General features: G+C 37.4%; 2 protein-coding genes across 5 annotated transcripts in view; both read left to right on the top strand.

Moving 5' to 3' along the window:
- The window catches only part of ASTN1 (astrotactin 1), a 505,111-nt gene that overhangs the window by 74,271 nt on the left and 403,518 nt on the right, over positions 1-27,322 (top strand). The gene's annotated exons all lie outside the window — the stretch shown is intronic.
- LOC130457589 (CXXC-type zinc finger protein 1-like) overlaps positions 1-27,322 on the top strand; it is a 103,178-nt gene that overhangs the window by 52,127 nt on the left and 23,729 nt on the right. The window lies entirely within an intron of this gene.

Here is a 27,322-nt window from a genome sequence, read left to right as displayed (position 1 = left end):
TAGAAAAAGAAAAAAATGGGGCTAGACTTCTTTGAAGGTTCTTTCCCTTCAAAACCTGTGATTCTGCTCTGTGACTTACTAAGCAGGATAGCATGAACTCAAAAATGGCTCCAGTGTCTCCTTTTACCAGAGGACACATTAGGTGAAATCAAAAGATATGTAGTCAAAGCATACGGCAAAGTGAGTGACAAGAAGATTCTCCACTGCATTTGTATGACCAATATGAAAGATACACGTAGGAACACACCACATAGTAGGCGCACATGTAGAAAATGTCTCTAACTGGGGGAAATGTATGGGAGGGAAGATTTTACATGTCCTTCCCAAACTTAGTCCAGTTGTCAAATTCTAAAAATGGAATACTCTCTCCATCTCTGAGCATCTTACGTGTGTGCAAATAGGTCTAATCAATGAAAATCTATTAAGCACCTTCTACATATCCTGTCTTAAGTTGGAAACTGAAGTAAAACCACACAATAGAAAGTTTTATGCCCTGAGAAATCAGGAGAATTTCAGCTGTAAAGTCTGTAGGTGACTCGAGGTTCTGCCTGAATCTGTCAAGCTGATGCTAGAGCAAATTTGTCCAATTAGTGGAGGCCTCTTTGCAGTGACTGATCTTGATTCATTAGTTCATCCAATAGAACTCCAATAGTTAAGAGGAAAGAGTTGGTGCAAATGTATTTTGCAAGCAGCAGCTTATCCAGGTAAGCTCAAAGAAAGCTTTTGTGACTAAAAAAAGGCTGGCTAAAATTCTTCTCAGCTGGAAGCTCTCACTTTTCCCCAATTTCCTGTGGGAGTCCTGTGAATATTATCTCATAATAATGTGCCTCTTGTATTCATTTGTAAATGGGGTCATAGTGGTGAATCCTGAAAGCCAGGAGAATTAAGTAACTTTTAGAACTGATATTAGGGAAGTAAAAAAGAAACTTGTTTTTATTTGCTTTGTTGCCTTTTGTTTTTGTCCCATAACTATGTCTTCTTAATAACCCTACCCATATTGAACCTCTCCCATCCTGAATAATGAAGAAAAACATTTAATTAAGCCAGCAACCCAAAGACACATTCTGTCATTGTAGATTACATTCCACTTTGCTGTACTAAGTCCCCATTGCTGTATCAGAGGAGGAAGGAATTGCTTCTCTCTAAGAGGGAGACTATTCATTATAATTGATGAGAGTTCAGCCATTTTTAGGGTTGTTTATTCACATCATTGTGGTTATGTATATTGTTCCTTTGGGTCAGTTTTGTTCACTGGGCATCAGCTCATGCAAGTCAAAGGAGAGCCTTTTCCATGTGATTATACAGGTGCATTTTGATCAGTGTTTCGCTTTTGAATTTTCATCTCTGAATGAATCCACACCAAGAAAACCTTTTGTAATGGTAGAGACAAGTAAACTTTCACTTTGACAAAGGGGCATGATGATGCCCTATCTACAGGGATTAAAGAACTAGTCAGCAAAGTTCAGATGAAATTCCTGTTCTACTGTGAAATGTGGGTCATTGTGTACCACAGCCCAATGGCTCACTCATCAGGGTGTATGAGATAACTTAAGGCAGGTAGATGTGCTTAACTTGAGATCCATGAACTTTAAAAAATGGATAACATTTCAATATTAGTTTCCTTTGAAATCCTATATATTGTCATGCATTTAAAATATTATTCTGAAAAGGGATATAATAGAAGGGTTTTTTTTTCCCCTGAGAAAGGATAAAAATGTAATTCTGGTAAGAATTATTCTAGGTTTTGTTAGACTCCCAGCCAGAGGAATCCATGACAAACAAAAGGATAAGAACCACTCGTTGAAGATTTTTATGACTAATTTAGAGAATGCTTCTTAGGGATTTTCAGAAAGAAGCACTTTGACTATTACTTGGTACCACTGGTTTGGGAAGATTTACAGAAGACTCCTGAAATTAGAAACTTAAGGGAAGGCAGGAAGATTTGGGAATCACCTGTCTACTGAAACATGCATGAATACTTGCAGGTCAGAGTGTATATTTATCAAAACTGTTTTCATTTAGCAGTTTTTGTAAGATTGTCTCTTTATATGGAATCTTCTCAGTCTTCTGTTTTAGGAAGATTGCTTAAGACAGTTTTCAAAAAATCAAGGCAAAAAAGAGAAAGAATAGAGATGAGAACTTTGAGAAGTGACTGTGGCAAGAGAATGAGAAGGGAAAGAATACAGATAAGCAAGAGGAGGGGACTTTTGAGAAGGAAGAGTAGAATTAAGAGAGGGGAATGGAAAGGGTGATTAGGACTAAAATGGGGAGAGGAGCAGGGCAAGGAAGAAGAAGAAAAGTGTATTAAAATAAAAGAGGAAGAAGGGACAATAGGTAGCATGGCAGATAGATAGCCAGGCTTGGAGTGAGGAGGACTTAGATTCAAATCTAGTCTCTAGTAGCTCTTCTCTCTTAGAATTGAAACTGACAGAAGGTTGACAAAAAAAGAAAGGAAGGAAAGGAATGAAGACTGTGGAAAGGTAGAGAACATTGAGGAAAAAGAATAGGAGACAAGAAGAAAAAGAGGAGAAAGAAGAAAATAGAGAAAGGAGAAGGATGAAGGAAACAGGGAGTAAGAGAGGGAGGGGATCAGGAGGAAGGAGAGAGAGAGAGTCCAGACACTAATTGCCCAGTGTTCATCCTATTTTTGGTACAACCATCCCGAATGGTATAGGAAGTTCTAAGGGACCTGACTCCCTAAGCATGGCTGCTTCAACATTCTTTTCAAGTTACTTAAAAGGTTAGGAAGAAGAAAAGCAAGGAGGGAGCAGAAAACCAAAATACCCTTCACATTTCTGTGGTTTCTTTTGAGTTGAAAATGGCTTTTTAACCAGCGCCTCCATCCAGAACCTTGTTGCCATGGTTACCAACTTCCCGCTTTGCAAGGCTATGACAGCGGGACTCAGGAGATCGGATTGCTGACCCAGAAAATGAAATGGAAGAAGTTTTTGTTTCCCGGCATGTAAATGTTAAACACGCACATGCACCCACATACACAACGCACACGCACACGGGCACACACGCAGACATTTGTGTTTACTGAGGGGAGTGTTTCTCTTCCTTATTAGTTTCATCCTCATGCACTAGAAGGAAGAGCAATCCAAGAGCGGCTTGGCTGGGCACCTGCCAAGCATTCTGTTCTCATGCAGGAATTGCCCTGAGGATTGCCCCCCTCTAGCTTACTGCCAGAGGGCTTGGCCAAGGACACACCCGCCTTCTGCTGATTCCATTTTTAAAGCGCTTCCAATATTGCCTGAGCGTTCTCACCATATGCCTTCTGTTCCGCTCTGTGGAGTAAAGGTGTTTCTAAAGTTGGGCATACATAACATTTTTTACAAATCATATGCATGGAGGGAGTTCATCATTGGAAGAAACCCAATGGTAAAACCTTTTCTAAGTAGAAGAATATCTTTTTGACTGCAAATCAGGAGCCTAATGCTGTGGAAAGCAGCCTGGATTTGGAATCAGAGGATCAGGTTTTGAATACTAGATCTCTTACTACCTGGGGGATGCTGGGTATATGGCTTAGCCTTTGAGATTCAGTTTCCTCACATTGAAAATGGAAGAGTTAGAAAATATGATAAGATATTTGAGGTCCCCTCCCCCGAACTCAAACTCAAATCTGTGATTTTATTGACTGAAAGAATCTACAGGTCAATTTAGATAATAGTAATAATTAAAAATATTAAATGAAATATTTAAAAATTAAATAAAATTAAAATTAATTAAAAATATAAAATAATGACAATAATTGCTAACATTAATAAAATACTTTAAGATTTACAAAGGACTTCACAAATATTATCTTATTTTTTATCCTCCCAACAATCCTGGGTGATCCATGATATTATCTCTATTCCCCCCTTCCCATGAAGAAACTGAGGCAGAAAGAGAATAAATTACTTGCCCAGAATTATATCTGAAGCTGGATTCAATTTTTAGCTCTTGAATTTTCGTTAAGTGGGATGTGTCTGTTCTGGGTTACTTGAGTTAACTTCATAGATAATCAGTTTTAGGACTTTGAAGACATTTGGTCTAACTCCCTCATTTTATAGATCAGAAAATTGATACCTGAGAAGTCAAAGTGAATTGCCTACTTGACTAGTGTCTGAAGTGGGAATTCCTTCTTTGTATTCATTTTTTAAACCCTTACCTCCTGACTTAGAATCAATACTATGTATTAGTTCCAAGGCAGAAGAGCAGTAAAGGGCAGGCAATGGAGGTTAAGTGACTTGCCCAGAGTCACATAGCTAGTAAAGTGTCTGAGGGCAGTTTTGAACCCAAGACCTCCCATCTTTAAACCTGGTTCTCAATCTCCTGAGCCACCTAGCTGCTCCCATGGATTGGAATGGGAATTCCACTCAAGGTCTTCCTGTTTCTTGGTCCATTTAAATATTACTTTTATTTACCCCTCTCCAGTTCTAGATGATTGAGCCAAGTTTGCAGAGTGACACTTAGACACCTTATAATAAATGATCCCTTGAAGGGCATGAAAAGCTAACTGGGGGAAGCTTCCACAGTACTACTTAGGCCAGTGATATCTACTCATGAACCCTCTGTGAATCCAAATTGGAGATTCTGGAGGAAAAGCTTTCTGTCCTGACAGATCCAACCTGCCTGATCAGGGTGCTGATGGATTCTATCCACAAAGCAATGTTCACTCTGCAAATCGGGTTGTCATGGTAACCACTATTAGATCACTACTGTGTACATTCAAAGATAGGATATACATATCAGAGACTCAGCCTATTTCTAAAAGAAAGAGGAAAAACCTGGGTGGTTTCTGTGAATGCTTGTATTTTCTAATGCGGATCTACATTTGCATTTGCTTAGAAGGGGATGGATAAAGGAGGCATTTATATAGTATTGTTAGTTTTGCAAAGTACTTTCACATACTTTATTGCATTTAAGATTTTCAACAGCCCAGTGAAGAAAGTATTATAACTCTCATTTCACAAATGAGGACACTGAGGCTCAAAGAGAGTTGTTATATACCCAAGGTCATAAGGCTAGTGAGAAATAGCAGGATTTGAAAACATATTTCCTCTCACAACTCCATGTTGTTTCTTACACTTTCATAATTCTTAAATGACAGCTTGCTATCCTGGAGAGGTGGCCAATAAAGAGACTCAGGAGACCTGAGCTGAAGTCTCATTTCTAGCACATAGTAGCTTTGACCCAGGGCAAATCACTTCACCCATAAGTGAGTGCCCTAAGCTGATTGTTGTATAGCAGGTGCTGATCTACATTGGAGGAAGACATTCCTCACTTGTACTATACTCTATATACTTTATACTATATGTACTAAGTGTATATGTATAATATACATATATATATATGCTAATGGATTCAAAAGCCTGCTAAAGAAGGAAAAGGAAAATAAGAAAAAAGATTGAATGAATCTGATATCAGATAGCAATCAATCCTAGCTGGTGCTAAAAATGCATTATCATTAGGATTTTACAAATAAGTAATAGTGACAGGACTTCGAAAACACCTTGAGAAGCAATTTGGTCTATTCTCCCTCTTTTCTGGAAGGACCACACCCCAAGGGATTCCAGAGAATAATGAACCTATATTTAATTGTCCACATACCTAAAACTTCCATTGGTTCTAAAGGGCTTTCTGATCACCCCCGGTGGCTGTTCTCTCTCTATTCTGGTTATCCATCTGTTTTGTCATTATGCTGATTCGATTACCCAAATCTTTGGCTTCTTTTTTGACCCTACACGATATTTATGTCTTTTGCCCTTTGGACCTCATATTATTGCATTTCTGACTTACATTTGTCTTGCTTCTGCTCTCTTCTTTATTCCTTTTCTCCCTGCTGATACTCAGAAGTATCTCAAATGACTTGTGTTGACTCTCCCACCATCGAAATAATCACCATAGTATGCAGCCCCTTGCCCAGACCAGATTGCCCTGTTAACATCACTGCTCAATCTTAAGAGTCCCCTTGGCCAAAACCACTGTCCAGTGCTCCCTAGAAGTAGAAGTATCATGTACTTATCCATTCTTCATGATTTTATAAACAACCCTGACTGACATCTCTGTTAGAGCTAGGAATGAGTGGCAATGGTGCTGAATCACAGACCCTTTGTTAAAAGCCTAGAGTTGGATTACATCCAGTGACTAGAGCACTCTAGTGGGTCAATATCAAGCAAGCTGCTAAGCATGAAGGGAGAAGGCATACCTACAAAAAACAAAAAAAACAAAAACAACCATGGTCAAAGACTAGACGGGCAGAAACTGGGAAATCCAAGAGTCCAATGGGAAAACATTGAGAAGGACTAGTGTGAGGAGGCTTTGATTTTGAATCAACCCTTTTTCCTCAGTCAGAAAGCTTCTTCCTTGGAGGGCAGGAACGAATCCCAAAGAACCAATTCCCAGACCTTAAATACCTGGCACAAGGCTGAACTGAATATTCTTTGTATATACTCTCTTCACATATCCAATTTCTTGTACCTGGCAGATCTTGACAACAGCTTGGAAACCTCAAAATTCTGGAAACAAGGACTTTTTTAGCATATGTTAAGTAGAAATTATTTCATGTTTCTCTTTCCATTGCTTGGCCTTGTTGATGGGGAAAGACTGTTTACCTACAGAAGAAACATTAGCTCAGTGTTCAGAGTAAACTAGTGTAAGATTAAAATTAATATCCAATAACTCCAAGTATTATATTTTAGAAATTTCATTAATAATCACTTGAAGTAGAAGAAATAAGGAACAAAAGTATAAAAAAACCTGAGTAAAACCTCGTGTGTAAAATTCTCCTGCCAAACTCTCCCTCCAGCCTTCACAGCTACATTTCAGGAAGAAGCTAGCAAGGGGGGAGCTACACAAAACTTGTATTCTGCCTACATAAGAAAGTAGGTAAACATTGCAAATGGGATGCTGGGATTTAGAGTCCTGGGGAGCAAATCCTAATTATATACTAGTAAAATAGGGAGCCAAGGCTTCAGAGTTGGTGGTCCTGGGTTTGAATCCTGGGTATGATACTTATCCCCTGAGCAGACATGACCAACTCAATCCATCAGTAAAAAAACAAACAAACCATGTATTCAGTGCCAAGTGCTCCACTAAGAACTGGAAGTCATAACTTCTCTGGGTCATGTCAGTTTCTTTATCTGTAAAATGAGGCATTAAGCTAAATGACCAACTTCTAAGATCTCTTCCACCTCTAAATCCATAAACTTGTGATCACTCTAGGCAAATAATTCCAGGCAAAAGGTATAAATCTGCAGAAAGACCTGGGAAAAGCAGGAGGAGTCTACAAGATTACTGATCTAACATGGATGTGTGTGTAGATTCACCTGTGCCATAGCCCAAGTGTTCTTTTTGACAGAAGTAGGTTGTCAGGGGTCAAAGACAACACATTCCCAGCTGGGCAAGAATTGTTTGGTTAGTTTAAGTTCATTCTGCCTAGAGTGGCTTCCAGAGAAAATGAAATAGAATCTTCCCAACTCATCACAGGGGAGAGAGGTCAGAGAGTAGAGAGGAGTGGGAGATGATGTAGGGGAAAAAATAATGAGATAGAGCACCAGGCATGATAAGAAACCAACTCTGAAAAGGGATAAGAGAAGGGATTCTGGGCTGCCCCAGGACTGTGGAAGCTGCATGAAATGTGGAGATAAAAGTTAACCCTGCTCTCTTATTAGAATTGGGGGCTGTCTGCACTGCAGGCTTTTTCTTCTTTTACTGTTTCCTCACTGGGGCTGAAATCTCAAATCCAAGGGCAAGGGGGAATTTGAGGGGGAGCCACAAGGTGCCCATGTGGAAGGGAACAAAAATTCACTCATTGAAGCAGTATCGATCATGGACAGAAAGGTTGATTTCAAGCCATAACCGCCCAGATCAGACCTCATTACCCACATCTTTATTGGAAAATTGCCATTGGTTGGAGTCAGATTGTCCACAGTGCCTGGTTGTCTCCCAGGCTTTGACCACCCCTGCCTGATGTGGGTAGAATGTAGATGTCCTTAAAGGAGCAGTCCTTCCCTGGGACCAGTAACAGGGCCAGAAGTCCAGAGAGTTGAAAAGGAGCAGCAGCCAGGGGGTAGCATAGGAGCTGTCCAGAAGGCAGCTGTTGTTTGTACTAGCAACATATTCCCTCTGCCTTTGATGTGAATAATTCCCTGCACAAAAGCCACTGTCAGCTGCAAAAACATGGTAATAAGTATTTTTTTCTCCTGCTGAAATAAAGCAATTACAGACAACTAGGCAAACACCTGAGTGACCTTTGTGGCAGCCCACAGCAATTTACAGTGGAGTTAGTTTTCATTGAAATAGCAGAAAGATACATTCCATTGGAACTAGCCTTGAAGCCATCATGGAGTCAAGGGACTGCTCCTCATGAGACTCTGAAGAGGGAGCAGGTGGAAACCTGGAAGGAAGAGAGAGAGCAGATGAGGAAGAGGAGGAGGGGGAAGAGGAAGCAAAGCAATGGAATGTGCTTGGGGCTTCAAACAGTCTTCAAACAGACATCTCTAAGCACCCACTTCCTCTGCTCACTGCTGCTGAGCTCCCATGGACTATGAATTGGCCAGACAGAATCAATATTGTTCTTCGAATCTTTATTGCTTGGATCACACACACTACAGGAGCCACTGAAATTCTCTCCCCCTAAAGGTGGTGACCTATTAATCCCCTCTAGAGCTGGGATCACAGATTTAGAGCCAGAAGGAATCATAGAAGTCATCAAGTTCATCCTCCTAGTGGTTTTTGTTGGCTTTGGTTTTATTTTCAGATGAGAAACAGAGTTAAATAAATGAAGTTAAGTCACTTTGCCTCAGGTTACATGAGGAGAAGAGCCAAGGTTTGAATCCAGGGACTCTGATTTTTAATTCTTTGCACCGGACTATACTCTTTCCAACATAAAGCAGTGGGTCAAATTATTTAGGGAGCATAAATATGGTGCTGGGGGATATTATATAAAATATGAATATGAAACTCTTTTCTTAAATAACCCCAAACTTCTAATATTTGTTTCTTTCCCCCTCCATTCTTAATAATTTGATAACTTTAATATGAATAGAGGTTGGATTCTCAAGTACCGAGTAAAGAGTACTACTGTGTCCAGACCATATCACAAATATTGTAGTAAATTTGGAGTGTTGCATTTAATAATTGCTAACATTTATATAGTACCTACTATTATGGGGTGGATGTGTACCCCTGGCGTTCGGGGAGGATACCTTTTGCAAGAATTCAAGACTCCAAAACTTGGCTTAAAAACAAAGAGAGAAATTTATTAGTTTAGGGAGTAAGGTTGAGAGTAGCCAGGAGGAGAGCAAGGTAGAACAGCAAGATGGGGAGCAGTTCCTTGGGAGGACAGCATGAAAGGAAACGCTCTTCACCCATGGGGACAGCATGGGTGGAAAGGCTGTCCCCCCAGAAGACATCAGTTCTGGGGATTTTATACTTTTGATAACGGATGCTATGTCATGTGTGGACTTGACCTATAGAGTGTTAGTCCCTCAGGCATTTGGTGGGGTGAGGTGGTCATCTGACTGGTCTGCCTGGAGGCATAAAGATTCATTTCTTTGTCCATCTTAAATCTAGAGGACTTTCAAAGGTAGATAGGGACCCTAGGGAGGGTCATTGGATGTTTCCAGGTTCAGAGTGGAAGGGAGCGAGGGAGTTTCCCTGATAGTTCGCCTGAGTTTCTGGGATATAGTGCCCATGTCACTTACTATGTGCCAGGCACTATGCATATTAATCTCCTATGATCATCATAACTCTGGGAGGTAGATGCTATTATTATCCTCATTTACAGATGAGGAAACTGGGACAAAAAGAGGTTAAGTGACTTTCCCAGGGTCACACAGTCAGGAAATATCTATGGCCAGATTTGAATTCAGGCCTCTTCTCCACTGTACAATTTAGCTACATTTTAAGGAAGAATCAACAAGCCATTGTTGGGAACTGATAAAAGATATTCCCCTTTAAATATGGATTGGGAGTTGTAACCTCTGTTGCTCTTGATAATTCTGTGATTGTTCTGTAAATGGCACCATTCAATTGTTAGCTCTGGGACTGTTTTCTCTTTTCCTTGTGCATCCTGAATGCTTAGTCAATAATAAAGCCAAGGAGTAAATAAATATTTATAATTCCTACTTTGTGCCAGTTATTGTGCTAAGTGCTAGGGATACACAAAAAATCAAAAAGCAATCCCTGCCTCAAGGAATTCATAATCTAATGGGACATTTATTAAGTGCCTACTATGAGCCAGGCACTGTATTAAATGCTATGATTCAAAGAAAAACAAATCGAGTCAAAGCTAAACTAAAACAACAACAAAAATAGTGCCTTTTTTCAAGGAATTTACATAATGGGAGAAATCATATGCAAACAACTCTGTATAGACAAGATATTTACAGTGTCTATCACATAGTGGGTATATAATAAATTCTTGTGGGACGTGACTAAAATCAAATGTTGTCCAGTGGATAGTGGAGAGACTTTGAATCATGCCATCATGTTTGGTTTCAAGAAGATAAGATATAAAATCGATTCATTACATCATAGGGTCAGGGGTTTAGAATTAGAAAGGCTCTCGGAGGTCATTTAGTCAAATCCATTCTTCCCTCAAACCCCATTTCACAGATGAGGAAACTTTGGCCCCTGAATGGTTTAATGAGTTGTTTTTAATGTCACACAGTGGATTAGCATCAAAAACAGAATTTAAACCCAGGTTTTCTAACTTTAGTGGCACTCTTTCAATTATGGGATAGCAGGGTCTCCATATCAAAAGAACTATCACATGGGATGATTAACTTTTTTGCCTGGTTCCAGTGGACAGAACAAGTAGCAATGGTTAGAAATTGTCAGGAGCCAGATTTTACTTCTATTTGAGGGGGCAACATTGTCACAATTCTAATCAAATCCAAATATTTTGCTTTGAAAAATAGTGAGCTTTCCATCACTATCAGTCTTGAAGTGGAAGTTGGGATGTGAAAGCAAGAATGAACTTAAATATTAGATCACTTAATACTCACACATGGGCTGGTCTGAATAACCACTGATGTCACTTGCAATCTGATCTTCTAGGATTCTGTTTTCTCTAATTCTCCTTAATTAGAATTTACATTCAAACAGTTTGGAACTATGCCCCCAAAGTTCCTCAACTATACATACCCTTTGACCAAGCAATACTCTTCTAGCACTATAGCACACAGAAGTGGGAAAGAGCAAAAGCAGTTGTATGTACAAAAATATTCTTGTATTCTTTCTGTGATTGCAAAGAATTGGCAACTGACAGGGCATTCATCAATTATGGACTCACTGAATAAATTATTGCAGGTGAATATAATATAATATTATTGTACTATAAGAAATGATGGAAAGGATAGTTTCAGAGGAATATGAGATTGCTAGTATTATTCAGAGTGAATTTATCAGAAAGAGAACATTTTATATAATAAAAACAATATTATAAAGATATGCAGCTTTAAAAGATTTAAGAACTCTGATCAATGAAATCATCAACCACAATTACAGAAGATCAAAGATGAAACATGCTACATATTTCCTGATAGAGAAGTGATGGGAGCAGAATGAGCCATCTATTTTTTGGATTTGGCCTGTTCAGGAATTTGTTTTGCTTGATTATGTATATTTTTTAAAAGGGGGGAAAAAGAACTTTTCATCCCAGTGGGAAGGAGGAAGAAAAACATTTTTTTATTTTAAAAAACAATTAATTTTTTAAAAATAGAATCTATATTTTTGGGACTTCAGTCACATGCTCAAACCAATTGGTCAAAATTGTACTTTGTCCAGTGATAGAACTATATGCACAGAGTTTCTAAACATTATGTGTTGGCTCAGGTCTACTGTCTCCCTCTAGAGTGGTGGGTCATTTCTGAAATGAGTAACAAATGTGTAACTGGATTTTTCTGTTGAAATTTATATTTTTATAAAAAAAATTTCCCAGGTGGCATAGGATAATTTAAAATGATTATAGTAGTGGCAGGTAGGACCTTGGTGAATAAAGCACTAGGTCTGGAGTCTAGAGGACCTGAGTTCAAATCTGGCCTCAGACACTTCTCATCTGGTTGATCTTGGGCAAGTCATTTAACCTTAATTGCCTAAATTGTGACTAAAACAAAAGGTAAGGGTTTTAGAAAGAAAAAAACATATTAGATCACTTCATGTGATCAATCTAATGTTTCTGAAATTCAAACATGCCTTTTAGAGTCTCTTTCTAACCATGTCCTTTCCCATGACCTAAAGCAGAGTGCTTTGGACTCTACTAGCCCAACAAGCCTATATTTCAGAATTACCTAAACTGGTGTAGCTTTCAGATTTTAACCAATAAAGAATGTGAGACTATTTCTCTGAGAATAACATTGTTTATTAATGGAGATAGGCAATTCCCATTAACAAAGGATGGATTTTTTTCAATAGCTGCCTTCTGCAAAAAAGAGAACCAGTGAGTCCTACCTCTTACTAATGAAGGGAGCTGTGTCCTCTTTCTGATTGGCTTGACTGCTCTACCTTTGGATCATCCCTGGCAGTCCCCATTGGTGGATATTTTGAAAAAAAGTGGATTTAGAGACTTCAACTCCTCCCTCAGTACTTCATCACAGGGGAGATGGGTCTTTGCTTTTTCCTCAAAGACTCCAGCTCCCCAGCCCCCCAGCATACTTTCAAAAGGGTCAGAATTTTCTATGATCAGCCTTGTCCTTAATCTTTTAAAGATCTTATCTAAAGACAAGAGGCCCCAACCCAATTTAATAGCCTGGAGGGAGGACTGATAGTACCCTCAGTTTGGTGACCTTGGGTGGGGGGCAAGGGGAAAATGATTTCACATAAATATCACAATTCAATATTAATTTCCCTCACTGGAGAAATTGCCTAATTACATTTTGTACTGTCCTATATATCTGGGAAAATGCCAATGACATCTTGAAGGCAATTTTAACTTGTTTTGACTCGAAAACAACACAGAAAGAGGTAGGTTAGATATGATTTGATTCAGTGATATATACCATCTTTAGAGTCTTGCTCCATGATTCAGAGTTAAAAATTATTTTAGATACTGCAGTTAAAGGGCATGATTATGCCTTGGTCTGAAGGCTTCTTTATACAAAACAAACTGAAATTTCTATTTTTAACAAAAGAAACTCATTTTAATTTCCTTCTATTTTGACCTCTAGATTTATTTTAAATTTGACACTATATCCAGAATATATCATAATGCCTAACACATAGTAGGAATTTAATAAATGTTTAGTAACCAGCTGATTACATTTATACTTTTGTATCTTGCAATGTTTAAAAGAAAAATCTGGTTCTGGATCATCACTATTAATAATAATAATAATAATAATAATAATAATAATAATAATAATAATAATAATAATAATAATAATCAGGTGTTTCAATCATGGCTGAATTTTTATGACCATATTTGGAGTTTTCTTGACAAAGATAATGTAATAGTCATTCATTTCCTTTTCCAGCTCATTTTACAGTTGAAGAAACTGAGGCAAACAGAGTTAAGTGGTTTTCCCAGGGCCTGCAGCTATTTAGAGACTAAGGCTGGATTTGAACTCAGGAAGATGTTTTCCTGACTCTAAACCTAGTATGTTAGCCACTACACCATCTAGCTGCCTCCAATACCTCATTGTTGAGTAAGATAGCCTTCAGATCTTGAAAGTTAGAGCTAGCAGAGCATTTCTGAAATATTTTGGAATAGTAGAAAGTATATAAGATTTGAGGTCAGAGAACCAAGTCCCAATCCAGATGCTGAATTACTGCCCACAAGTGTGATGCTTGGCTATTCATTTACCCTTTCATGACTTCAATTTTCCCATCTATAAAATGGACAACATGCCTTCCAGCTTTAACTCCTCTAAAGCTTTGACAGGCCTTTTTAAGTAGTGTTGGACTGGCTATGAAGCATTTCTATGCTGTCTAAAGACCAACTTAAAAGGGCGTGGGAAGCCTAATCACCAAGCTTTCTTCCAGGATGACTGACTGTTTGAACTCAAAAGAGGATGCTTACCTCCTTACCAGGGATATACTAGAAATGATTATTAAATTTTCAATGTAATCATTAATACCTCAAAAAGTTGTTAAATTCTATAAATAAGGGCTTGATTTATCATTTTAATGATTATCTAGAATTAAGAAAGTGATGAAGAAAAATTATTGCAAATTTTAATTTTTTTTCAGAGCCCTGCTATTTACCAAGGTTTACTAACCTAATCGAAATAAAAACCAGAAGTTTGCAGCAGAACAAATAATGATTAAGGAATCCATCAAGTGGCAGCGGGGTGGCTCAGTGGATTGACAGCCAGGCACAGAAAGGGGAGATCTTGGGTTCAAATCTGATCTCAGACACTTCCTAGCTGTGTGACCCTGGGCAAGTCACTTAACCTCCATTGCCTAGCCCATATCACTCTTTTGCCTTAGAACCAATACACAGTATTGATTCTAAGACAGAAAGGTTCTTAAAAACAAACAAAAAAATTGAGAAATCACAGTGACTTGTTCCATTCCAGAACTACATGAGAAGTCAATAGGGTCACTGGGGCAGATAGGCTCCAAGCTTCACCAGAGACTGTTAGGGATATGTGTAGTTTGTAGTGTGCTGTATGTGACAAAAGGAAGTCAAGTCAATTAGCACTTACAGATTCTCTGAGAAAACTCCAGGGCAGTCAGAAAACCCTAGGGTAGGGAATGTGGAAGTCCCAGGAAGTAGCAGTAGGTGGCAATCAGAGGGCTGTACAGGAGTAGCATTTGATGTCCTGGGACAGCCTGGACATAGGGTCTCTGAGTCCCCTCACACTGTCAAGAGAGGCTGAAGAGGGCCATGATGATCTAGCACTCTGTATTTCAAAGGTCTGGAGGGACAAACCCCGCAGAAATGGAAGTCAGCACAAGAAACAAAGGGACCCAGGATAAGACTATGCAATGTCAACCTCCCAAATATTATGATAAAAATTCTCTGAAGACAGTATATTAATTTATAAAGTTTTATTAGCAAAGGGGAGAGAGAGAAAGAGAGGGAGAGAGGGAGAGGGAGAGAGAGAGAGAGAAAGAGAGAGAGAGAGAGAGAGAGAGAGAGAGAGAGAGAGAGAGAGAGAGAGAGAGGGAGAGAGAGAGAAGAGAGAGAAAGAGAGGGGAGAGAGAGAGAGAGAGAGAGAGAGAGAGAGAGAGAGAGAGAGAGAGAGAGAGAGAGAGAGAGAGAGAGAGAGAGAGAGAAGAGAGGGGAGAGAGAGAGAGAGAGAGAGAGAGAGAGAGAGAGAGAGAGAGAGAGAGAGAGAGAGAGAGAGAGAGAGAGAGAGAGAGAGAAAGGGGGAGAGAGGTCACCTGCCTGTGCCTGACTAAAAACCACTTCTAGGTTTCCCCAGTTTGAGTTCCAAACAGGGGGGCTGCATCACCTCAAGTCAAAGTATGCAAAGCATTAAATACTCCAGAGAGGAGAGAGAGCAGTGAATGTCCTGCCAGAGAGAGTGAAGGCTTCCTGTGTCCCTCTCTTATAAAGCCAGTTTTCACTCCTCCTCCTAGGACTCTCTGATTAGACAGGCTTAACCTCAGTGCCGGTCCAAGTCTTAATTTCTGGACACACCACTCATTGCATGGGTGACTTCTGCCAGCCCCTTTCATATTCCAGGATGCCATGTTGAGATTCCAGGTAGCCACAGGCTTCAGGTGTCTTCTCATAGTATATATATGTGACTGGTCAAAGGATGGGACTAATATCAACTGAAAATGGGTTTTCAAATGGAATGAGGTACAATTTGTTATAAATTCACTAGATTATGAGTGAAGTAAGAGGCATATCCTAGTGTGATGCAAAGACCAAACTTGGGAATTAAAGCTAGGGAGATGAATAAGTTAAGTAAAAAATAAATAGGTGTCAAAAAAGTATCAAAAGTGAAATTTAACTCTATAACAACAGAAAATAAAGAAACTCTATTTTATAATATATAATATTATAATTGCAATTATAATATTATAATATTTTATAATAGAGATTCTCAGGAAAAAATTATTTGTAGATTAAAACTACATAAATGCCTAAAGAAATGAAGAAAAAAGATTTTAAAATAATGAAATAAAAATTCATGAGAAAGGAATGGAAAGAAAAATAAAGTAGCTTTTAGATGAGAAAGTCTAAATCTTACTCAAGAAATGGACTCTATAAAAACTCAGAGCAAATAAAAATCAATGATTCCATGAAATGTCAAGAAATAATAGAACAAAATTGAAAAAATTGAAAAAATTGAAAAAATACAAGAAAAGACAATGGTATTTTGTCATAATCATATAACAAAATTTGTTCAGTCATTTCTCAATAGGAGAACACTCCCTCTCCCGATAGTTTCCAAATTTTAGCTACTACAAAAAAAAAAAAAGATACTATAAAATATTTTTATTTACATCAGTCCTTCCTTTTGTTTCTTTAGAGTATAATTGTAATAGTGGCATAGTTGGGACAGAGGGTATTTGTGGCTTGATAACTTTCTAGGGGTCTCCTTAAATTGCTTTCCAGTATGGATGAACTTGTTGGTTCCATCATCAGAACATGTGTGCCTTTTTTTCCCATAGCCCCTTTAAGGTTGTCATTTTCCTGTTTTGTCATCTTTTTTACAGCCACCATCAATTGTCAGACTGATAAGTATGAGCTGTAAATTCAAAATTAAATTTTCATTTCTCTAATTATTAGTGAATTAAATCTCTTTTATGTGATTGTTGATGGCTTGGATCTCTTCCTTTGAAAACTTACTTATCCTTTGACTATTTGTGTCTTGGGGAATCGCTCTTAGACTTATAAATTTGAATCAGTTCCATATATATGTATATATATATCTTATACAGGAGACCTGATCAGTGAAACTTGTAAAACTTTTCTTATCAATTATGTGTTTTTCTTCTAATTTTACTACAATAGATATTTTGTGTGAACTTTAAAATTTTTATATAATCAAAATTGTTTTTAAAAATATGATCCTCCCTATGACTTATCATAGTTGATGTCATGAATATGTATATAAACATACTTTGTTGTAGAGATATATCAAATTCAGCAAGGAAACAAGTAGGAATAAAGGGAGTGTTTAAAAGGCTGGATAAAACTAATGAGGGAATAGTCACTATCATAATAAAATTTCTGATTTTGAAGAGGCAATTAAAAAGGTGAAACAAAAGTAGTAGAATCTAAAGGGGTACCTTAAATTGCCTTTTAGAAAAATGGAAAATGGCTATGCAAATTACTACATATAAATGTAATGTTACATTATTTAATCATAAGAACTATCAAAAGAGATGGTTTAGAGCATCCTGGGTAAAATGAACTGAAACAGTAAAATGAGGATAGCCAGGAGATGAACTGATATAATCAAAATAATATTGTAAAGAAAAAACATCTTGGATGCCTTGATAACTGATTAAAGCTATGGCTATGTCTCCAGAAGATCTTTAATGAAGTATGTTACCCATCATCTGACAAAGACTGATGGACCCAATGTGCAAAGACATACAGATCTGGACTTGGACACCAAATGGATTGTATGGCTGTGCCTATTTGTTAAAAGTTTGTTTATTTGCTTTTCTTTCACTCTATTAATGGGATAGAGAGGCTCAATTTTGGATGAGTGTTAGCAACAGAAATGCCAAAAAAAAAAAGAGGAAATCATTATAATATTTTTTAATGCACTGAAAAGGACCCAAGATGGCAGAGTACTGGCAAGGATCTAGATAGCTCTACCAACATTTCCTTCCAAACAGCATTAGAATAATGCAATAACTGGACAGTTAGAAAGTATATTGAGAAGAGTGTCAAGCCTGGATTTGGGAGGACCTGGGTTCAAGTTTGGTCTCAGATACTTCCTAGCTGTATGATCCTAGGTAAGTCACTTAATCCCAAGTACCTAGTACCTTGGTTCTGTTTTAGAATTTGATACTAATTTTAATTTAGATTTTTTAGATTTAGATGTTTGATACTTATATAAAAGATAAGAGTTTTTTAAAAAATAACCTCTCAAATTAAGTTTGGGAATGATAAAACCAGCAAAAGGTCAGAGAGAGGGAGATACTTTTCTAGTCAAAGACAATTTAGCAGGTGGGTAGGAGAGGTCTGGGTAGGCATAGGCCCAGAACACAACAGAAGCATGAGCTTTGAGCATTAATGTTGTCAAAAACTTGGGCTGGGGACCAGGAATGATGTGCGCTGGATAAAAGAAGTCTCTGTAACCTGGGTGGATAACTGAAGTGACAGAGATGTAGAAATGACTGTTTTGTTCTTCCCTCTTAAGCTACACAGATGCTGGCTGGAGCCCTGGTCCAGCTGTGAGAGGTGCTGTCACCCAGGTGCATGGTCAGGATGATGGAGCTGTCCAACTCTAGAATCAGGAGACTTCCCTTCACTCTTTCACTTTGCCCAAAATACAAATCTTCAGGTCCTAACTCACATCTTTAGCCCTCGCTTTCCTGGCTGGACCCCCTTTCCAAAGCTCCCAAGCCTCTGTTTCCCTGTGCCTCCCTGAGCTGGAACTAGGAACCCACAGGAATTTCTTCTTGGATGTGTCTGGTGCTGGATTGTACTGCTTCCTCTAACTATGCCTCCTTGCTCAGTTCCTACGTTTTTAAACTTTAAAAGGACTATATTAATGAAAGCTATTATTATTATTAAGTCTCCAATGCCTAGGCATATCAACTGGGCTGCAGTTTCTCAAAATACTATCCCTTGATTGACATGAACTAAAAACCCTTTCACTGTCTCTGAATGGTGAGTAAAATTGGGTTATTATTTTGCAGGTAGAGAAATTGCAGTAGGAAACAGGTAGAGAAAAGAGAGGGAATAAGGGAATTGTAAATTAGGATAAGTAGTATAAGAGGAAAAGATATTTGGAAGTATAATCAAAGATAAAAGATGACTTCAGCTGAGTTTTTCAAGTGGAAAAATCAGTGTGTCTAAGAAACATGGCAAAGCCGTTCCAGGAGATTGAAAACTGCAAGAAAGAAAGGTCTTTCACCCAGAATGAGGGAAATGGGGATAAAGGCTTATATTTCTGTCATGCTCCACAGTTTACAAAGGATTTTCCTCACAACACAATGAGGCAGAGATTGCAAGTATAAGTCTCTCCTCCATTCCCATTTTACAGAGGAAGAAACTGAGAATCAGAGATATTATATGACCTCATTAAGGTCACGTAGCTAGCAAGAGACAGAGTTTGGATTTTTAACTCATGACTCCCAACTGTAGCTCTTTTTGCTGTATGGTATGGATCCTCTCCATAGAGGGAATTAATTTTGTGTGAGGAAGTACCCCGTATGAGTCATCACATATATGGTCCTTGCTGTCAGGCAGGTCCACACATATTATTATTATTATAAAATTAACATAATCATATTTGTAATATATTATTGTCGAGTTTTACTGATGGGAATAATTTTTTTTAAAGCCCAGAGAAAGAGAATTCAGTTCTCCCTCTGTCACTACTACACTGATTCTAACGTTTAGAACAATTTGTTGGAAATTTATTCCTGATGTTCATTTCAAATAAGGAAATAATTGTTGGCTGGTTTCTGTCCACCCAGAATTAAGCATGATTCTATGTCCAGAGTCTTGGACATGGATTTATGAACACCTGTGTTCAAATGCAATCTCTGGCCTTTATATACTATGTGACCCTGAGCAAGTTAATCTCCAATGCCTCAGTTTCTTCATGTGAGAAACGGGGACAATAATATCTTGTTGTTCCTATGTCTTAGGGTTATTGTGAGGCTCAAATGAGATGAGGTTTGTGAAGCATTACAAGCACTAAAACATAACATGTTTATTTTTCTTATAATATATTTTAAACATTGAACTGTGTGACCCTGAGAAAATCACTTCTTCCTGTTCACTTCAGTTTATTTTTTGTAAACTAAAGATATATTGTAATAAATCAGAGCTGTCATCTACCTTACCAGGTTTCTGTCTTCTGATATTCTGAGCAAGGAAAAATAAGGTGCTTCAATTGTTTAAGTTGTTTCTAAATCTTCATTTTCTTTTTGTTTGTTTTGTTTTGTTTTTGGCAGAAATACTGGATTGGTTTACTATTTCCTTCTCCAGTACATTTTACAGATGTGGGAACTGAGACAAATAGGATTTAATGGTTTTCCCAGGACAACATATCTAGTAAGAGTTTGAGGCCAGCTTTGAACTCAGGAAGATGAATCTTTCTGACTCCAGGTCTGAGCTAGGTCATAGTCCTTCATAAAATAATAATAATAATAATAAATACATTTAACGTTTCAGGGATCTGTTCTTGGTTTTTCAAACCAACACATCCTTTTTGAGTTGATCTAAATTCTTCTTGATGCTATTTATATTTTTAGATTGTATCATTTTGTGGGAGAAAGCATTTCAAAGGTTTGTTATTCGCACTGTTAAACAGTATTTCCTGAATAATCTGTTGCCAGATGGCCTCTTTCTAGTCTCAAATTGACCTTTCTGGTTCTAGTAATCCAGTAATTGAAGAATAAACTTACTTTTGCCAGTGAATCTTGCCTTCATAAATTTCTATCTTTTTGATCCCATCCCTTCTCAGTCTTAGTCATTCCAGGCCAAAAGGGATACCATTTAGTATTCTCACAAGAATGACTTCCTTCTGTCCCTTTGATCATCTTTATTTTTTTCCCAGAGCTAAATGGGTTCAGTGTCATGGAAGAAGCCTGAAAGCATGAGGTAGAGATGGGAAGAGAGAATGGACGTAGAAATAGCTAACAGAAAGAGAAGGAACGGAAATGAATGAAATGAGGCAGTCATGAAAGAAGAGTCTTAATTAAATTGAATAATCCATATGTTTGTTTTGTTTTTCCAAGTGTTATAGGCAGGTACATTAACAGTGTTGGTGTGCTGAGGTATACTTTGGATATGGGCCTGAGCAGATTTTTGTAGTTGTTATTTAGTTGTTTTTCATTCATGTCTGACTCTGTGCCCTCGTTTTTTTAAGTTTTGGAAAGCTTTATTTAATTAATTAATTTTGAATATTTTTCCATGGTTGCAAGATTCCTGTTCTTTCCCTGCCCTACTCCCACCTTCCTCCCATAGCCAACACACAATTCCACTGGGTTTTACATGTGTCATTGATCAAGAACTATTTCCATATTATTGATAATTGCCCTAGGATGATTGCTTAGAGTCTATATCCTCAATCATATCCCCATCAACCTATATGTTCAAGGAGTTCTTTTTCTTCTGTGTTTCTCTTGCCACAATTCTGCCTCTGGATATAGATAGCATTCTTTCTCATAAGTCCCTCAGAATTGTTCTGGATCATTGCATTGCTGCTAGTAGAGAAGTCCATTACATTCTATTGTACCACAGTGTATCTGTGTACAATGTTCTCCTGGTTCTGCTCCTTTCATTCTGCATCAATTCTTGGAGGTCTTTCCAGTTCACATGGAATTCCTCCAGTTCATTATTCCTTTGAGTGCCATAGTATCCCATCACCAACAGAAACTACAATTTATTCAGCCATTCCCCAATCAAAGGGCATCCCCTTGTTTTCCAATTTTTTGCCACCACAAAGAGTGTAGCTATGAATATTCTTGTACAAGTCTTTTTCCTTGGGGTACAAACCCAGCAAAGCTATGGTTGGAGCAAAGGGCAGCCAGCCGTTTAGCAACTTTTGGGCATAGTTCCAAATTGCCTTCCAGAATGGTTGGATCAATTCCTTGGGTCCCCATTTGAGGTTTTCTTGATAAAGATACTGGAGTGGTTTGGCATTTCCTTCTTCTGCACATTTTTACAGATGAGGAAACTCAAAGGTGAAGTGATTTGCCCAGGGACACATGGGTAGTAAGTGTCTGAGACCACATTTGGACTCAGGAAAATGAATCTTCTTGACTCCAGGTCCTGCAATCTATCCATATTTAGTGAATGAAAGTTCAAAGAACTTTTACAATACAAACATTCGAGACTGACAGAATACCATACTATAATAATGATTTTAAGTATAACATTTTAAGATTTGCCAAGTAAATTACATAAACAAATTATTTCATTTGACCTTTACAGCAACACTGCAAGGGAGATGCTATGGTAATTACTGTTTCATAGATGAGGAAATTGGGAATCCAATTGACTTGTCAAAAGTCACTCAACTAGTAAATATCAGAGGTAAGATTTGAACTCAAATCTTTCTGAGTCCAAGGCCAATACTTTCTCTACTACACATTCTTGCTTAATAATACGTTAGAGATTATATTTGTAAAAGGAGATGGGAGGGGAATTTGATATATGAGATACAACCATCAGGGAAGGCTTGGGGAAACAAAGCTGGACATCCATAGATGAATAGGTATAGTGGAGAAATTTGTTTATTCTTCTTTGTAAGGACAAAATGGACCAGATATTATGGAAATGAAGGATAGAACTCTGATGTAATTGTGGTTGTTCTCAGAAGGGAAAGAATAGCAGTAAGAACTATCTGATTGGTCAAACTATACTAAATTCTAGTGTAGCCCAGTGTCTAGCAATAGTTGGTACTTTTAACATTTATTGATTATTGTTGATTGGAAAATCCAGCGTCATTTGCTCTGACAACTAAGGCCAAGATGAACAATGATGGCAGAATTTTGGTCACTTTTTGGTCAAGGTATAGGTAAACTGAGCATCAGTCAATAAATCAAAGAGCATTCATTAAGAACCATTAATGTGAGATGCCCTGACCCTGAAGAAAGGACTGGGGTTACAAAGAAAAGAAGAAAAATTTCAGTGCTCAAAGAGTTCATATTGTATAAACAAGCTTGTACATTCAAGATATAGGCAGGACAAATTGGAGGTGATCCAAAGAAGTCACTAGTATTATAAGAGATCAGAAAAGTTCTTAAGTGGGATCTCAAAGAAGCCAGAGAAACCAGGAGGCAAAGGGAGAAAGGACACTCTAGGCATGAGAGGTAGCCCATGAAAATGCATGCAGTTGATTTCTACTCATAATGGTATAAGACAGAACATGACAAATTCCTTTATGGGGTGATCATGATCTTTAGAAAACTGGGTTAATGTTATGTAAAATAGTGAATAGCTAGCCACAATGAAAACTGAGGGATTTTGGTGAAATTGGGTCTGTAGGAAAATGATGACTTGTTTATAGAACAAATTACATACTTGGTGAAAGGTGTCAGAAGACTAGGCTTGTCTTTAGAAGATGATTCATTTCCATGAACAGAATGAATGCCAACCACTCATCTTTGCTTGTTGTAAACAATGAATTTAGGACTATATGGTAAAGAGTGGATTTAGGGCTCTATAGTAAAGAGTGATCAGAATTCTAGATTTACCCTGCTATTATATTTTCTTTCTTCCTTTTTTTCTTTTTACATATCTAAATAATTTGTAATGGTTGTTTTCTGCCATTTTGTGATTCATGTTCTCTCCCTTCCTCCTATCTCTCCTCCCTCCCCAAGATGTCAGGTAATATGATACAGATTGTACATGTGCTATCATATAATAACTATTTCCATAATCATCATATTGTAAAAGAAGACATATATTGCTTACAATAGAGAATAGAATGCTTCAATCTGCATTTGGACTCTGTCAGTTCTTTCTATGGCAGTGGATAACCTTTTCCCTCATGAGTCCCTTGGAGCTGTCTTGGATTCTTGCATTGCTGGTAATAGTTGTCATTCATGGCTGATCATCAAGCATTATTGCTGTTACTGTTTACAGTGTTCTCCTGGTTCTCACTTCACTTTGTATCACTTTAAATAAGTCTATCCAGGTATTTTTTATCATCTTTGTTATTTCTGGCACAAGAATTTTCTATGTTGATAATATTTTGGACTTAATATGCATCTTCTGTCTACTTGGAACCTTTCTTTGGGGGAATAGGTGCACTTAGAAGCTTGTTTGAGATATCTGTCCTTTTTTACTGTGACCCGACACTCCATCTTTTCCTAAATTGATACATTAGTTTTCCTTTCTCCTATATTCTTGATTAAACATTTGTTTTTTTCCTGTATATGCCAAGGGTGCTCACAGTAACTGTTTTCACCTCCATTTTAGGCATCACCCACCATTTTTGTCCTTGGCAAAATCAGCCTCTATAAGCATCATCTTTGCTTTCTCATTTCCTGCTTAATCTCCTGATGAATTGATTTTTCAGAGGTCACTCAATGCCTATTGCTTGATATTGTCAGGCTTGCCCATCTTAGCCTGCAATTCAAAGTCTGTACCATTCACAACATGTGCATGCAAGAAAGGAACAGTTGCCTCAAGTCAGTCATATATAGAAGGAACCAATTCTACATGAAGAATGAATATAGAATGGTGAGGCAATGTAAGTGTTTTGTCCCTCACTGGGCACATCACCTGCTATGCCTCTATTATCAACCCTGCCTCTAGCACCGTGGTCTTGAGGTATGTCTATAGATAGCCACCTGTGAAATGACAATAAAGATCTCTCTCCTGCCTTATGAGGCATTGAAGCTTAGGGGTGTTAAGAGTCCTATGTTTGTTTTAGAGGAAATATCTTTCAAGTCCTATTCTCTGTCTCACCGCTTTTGGCATCTTTCTGGCCACTGCTTTGCTTGATGCAAATCTGTGCCAAAAAGGCTGATTAATGTTTTGGTGATTTAGATCAGGGCTTTGGACCAGCACAAGGGCAGTCTGTAATCACACGATGTGCCTGATTTAACTAGGTAGTATTATCAACCTCTTTTTTTTTTTTACTTTTAATATCTGAAAATTTACTGTGGCTTTCCACTTCATGGGATGTCAACAACCCATAGGAACAACACCTGTGAAACAGGCAATTGGAATTCTTCAGAAATAGTGTATCACATGGAGAAGAGGAAGACTAGTTTATTTTTTTTTTGAGTCTAGGAAGGAATTTCATTTTCAAATATTACATTTTAATCTCATTATTGATATATTTTCCTTCTATATCATCTTCATTCCCATATATGTTCTAAATATTCATCTATCCAGAAAGTAATTTCCTAAACAAAGATTTGAAAAAGCAAGAGAAAAAAATAGTTCAGCAAACCATTAATACATCCATCATTGCTAATAGTATTTGAAATACTCCATCACATGCTCTCCATCTCCTGTAAAGGTCTGTTCTCTCAATGACTTTCCAAGGCCAAAGGTGGTCGGTCATTAAAATTACACAGAGTTTGATATCAGTTTTTCATTCCTTCTGTTCGTATTACTATAATGCTGGTATATATAGTCTTACTGTTTGTATTTTAAACATATATCAGTTTATAATTCATATATATCTCCCCATGTTTCTCTCAACTCTACATATTAGTTATTACCCATAGCTCAGTAATAAATGGTTATATCATATACCACAGTTCAGTTAGTCATTCCCTAATCGATGGCTGTCTTTGTTTCCAGTTCTTTGGTAACACATTGTTCCTTTGTATGAGAAAGGGTAGCTGTGGTCTGAATTAGAACAAGTCAAAACCATGGATGAAGAAAAGCTAAGAACAAAGAGAAACCATGAGATGGTCTATAAAGTAGGTCAGAACACAGAGAAAGGAATATGGTGGATCAGACTCTAGCTTGGAGTCAGGATGACCTGAATTCAAATCTTGCCTTATTTATATGTGACTAGGCAAATCATTTAACTTTTCTCAGGCTCTGCTCTCTTATCTGTAAAATGAGGGATTATGACTCAATAGTCTCTAAGGTCCCTTCCAGCTATAAATATATGATCCCATGCCTCCTACTAATTGTAATTTGCATAATAATATAGTTTAAATGGATATGATATAATATATAAATAATAATATAAAAGGATAATAATGTACAAATATATTAATTATGTGATTAACATGGATACAATAATGTAAATGAAATAAAAACAATAATGTAATATACATTGATACCAACAATATAATATAATTAGATAGTATTATTATAATACCATGTCACTGTTTGGAAATGACTCAGGGTCTAGACCAGTAAGGTTACACCTGTGGCAGTTCCTACCCTGCCAGAAAATATGTCCTTAAAGAACTAGCTTAGCCAAGATCAGAGAGGCTTGGACAACAGGTGATGAATTTGTCATTATTGTTATTGTTGTTATCCAATTCTTATTAGTGATCTATAGCAATTCATGAACAGAGCTACCAAGGAATATCAGAGATTCAGCATGGTGGGGAAATCTAAATCAATGAATTCTTGAATTTCTTGAAATACTTAAGCACTGCTTTCATCGACTTCCTTGCAGACTTGTCCTGAGGATCGAAAGAGATGATGTATGTAAAACACTCTGCAACCATCAAACACTACATAACGTGAGCTGTGAGGGTTATTTATTCATGTTCCTTTAGAAGCTGTGATGAGGAAGTGGGTGGGAGAAATCTATCTTTGGCTGCCTTGGGAGGGATTCCATACCTTGCTACTGCATAGTCAGTAATCAGTATTGGTATAGTCATTTTGGGAAGATGGTGGTGTACAACATGCTCTGAGTGGGGAACTGGCCATCCCCCAAATCTGTACCAAGGAAGGCTGGAGCAGATGAAGTCTAAGAGGTAAAAAAGGTGATTGTGACCAAGTATTCAGTGTAATATCAAGTAGGATAGAAATCTTTCATAAGCATCTTTCTCTTTTTAATCCTATCCCGTTCTTTGGAGATAGGTAGAAAGGAGAATATAATCCTCATTATATCGGTGAGGAAATGATGAGCCCAATATGCCTAAATGCTTTGTTTAAGGTCATATGTAAATCAGACTTGCTACTCACAAATTTATACCTTTTCTTTTATATGAATAAGCCTGGATGTTCTTTCAAAATTAGAAAATAAGTATAAAGAACAAAAAAGAACACATATATAGGCTGTCCTAAAAGTCTTAGTGCAGTTTCAAGCTTTAATAGCTTTCATACCTAATATTAAATATTATAGCTATTAGATGTTAGATGATAATACCTATTAGATATTTTACATCTAATAGATTTAAGATTTAATAGCTTAATATTACACTAAGACTTTGGGAATATCTGATATACACATATACTTTTATGTAAATACATATCTGTCAATCTATCGATCTATTTATCTATCCATCCATCCATCTATCTATCCATCCATCCATCCATCCATCCATCCATCCATCCATCCATCCATATATTCATCCATCCATTTACGTATCATCTATCTTCCTATATTTCTGCCTATCTCTCCATCATTTATGCACACACATATACAAATGTACATGTACACATATTTCTATGTAACCTGTTTATATATGACTATATATACATGTACCAATATAAACATGTGAATAAATATTGCTGAATAAAAAAGTGATTAAAGATAATCTCATGAAAAATGAAAACACTTTCTCTTAAAACTGAAAAGAACCT

The sequence above is a fragment of the Monodelphis domestica genome, chromosome 2, assembly GCF_027887165.1.
Source record: "Monodelphis domestica isolate mMonDom1 chromosome 2, mMonDom1.pri, whole genome shotgun sequence".
Taxonomy (NCBI): Eukaryota; Metazoa; Chordata; class Mammalia; order Didelphimorphia; family Didelphidae; genus Monodelphis; species Monodelphis domestica.
Note: the sequence above shows the minus strand (reverse complement) of the source record. Positions and strands in the feature narration are given on the sequence as shown.